The sequence below is a fragment of the Alexandromys fortis genome, unplaced genomic scaffold (assembly GCF_014885135.2).
Source record: "Alexandromys fortis isolate MF-2015 unplaced genomic scaffold, M_Fortis_MF-2015_v1.1 scaffold_22, whole genome shotgun sequence".
Taxonomy (NCBI): domain Eukaryota; kingdom Metazoa; phylum Chordata; class Mammalia; order Rodentia; family Cricetidae; genus Alexandromys; species Alexandromys fortis.
Window position 1 is genome coordinate 15,347,476 of NW_026067900.1, and position 970 is coordinate 15,348,445.

General features: G+C 42.6%; 1 non-coding gene across 1 annotated transcript; it reads right to left on the reverse strand.

Moving 5' to 3' along the window:
- Window positions 1-570: 570 nt before the first annotated feature.
- On the reverse strand, window positions 571-676 carry LOC126491803 (U6 spliceosomal RNA). Its single transcript, XR_007589468.1, has one exon. It is a non-coding gene; the product is annotated as a U6 spliceosomal RNA (small nuclear RNA).
- Window positions 677-970: the final 294 nt, after the last annotated feature.

Sequence of the window (970 nt, forward strand, 5' to 3'; positions counted from 1 at the left end):
ATATGGTTCTACCCTAGTTCTCTGGGCTATCCAGTTTCTAGTTCCTAGACATGCAACGAGTGTCCAATATAGACTCCCTTTCATGACATGGGCCTCAAGTTAAACCAGAAATTGGTTGGCTCCTCCCACAAGTTGTGTACCACCGTCGCCCCAGCACTTATTGCAAGCAGGACAGATTGTTGGTCAAAGGCTTTGTGGCTGGATTAGTGTTTCTCTTACTCCTTTGGTAGCCTGCAGAATCCCTTCAGAACCAAAGAGACTAAAACACAAGGATGAAGGCTCCCTGAAAGTACTGTTTCATCTCTCCACATTCAATGAGTTGAGCAAATGTTGTCCTTGGCAATGGACCCCACCCCTGCCATCAGTTTGTGGAGAGAGACCCTCTGTCCTAAGTTTAGCCTGGGTTGTTAGGGTATCACAACAGGACCCCCAAAATTCAACTGAATGCAGCCCAGTCCCTCCATTGGAAGCCTTGCCTGGCTACAAGATGGTCATCTGAGACTCCATATCCCCCATTACTCGAAGTCCTCACTAGGATCATCCTTAAAGATTCCATGAAGTTTTCACTGCAAATATATGAAATGTTTTACAAATTTCCATGCCATCCTTGTACAGGGGCCGTGCTAATCTTTTCTGTATCATTCCAATTTAGTATATGTGCTGCCAAAGCTAGTACAACTCTCACATTTTCATGTAAGGGAGATAATGCAGTACTTTTATTTGTACATTTGGACTTTTTTTCTCTAACGGAATGGTATTTAGTTCCGTCCAAAGCATATAGATTCTTCACATAAAGAAGTAGATGGTGACACGCTCTTCTCAGCATGAATGACTGGGAAATAGCATGATACTTTCTGCAACTCTCTTAATTTCTGTGAATTGAAAGCCCTTATCTTTAAGATTAGTTAATGCAATCCACATGGCAGTGATTCTGCCAAATGAGTAAGAACATGTATTGAGGGTGCATTAC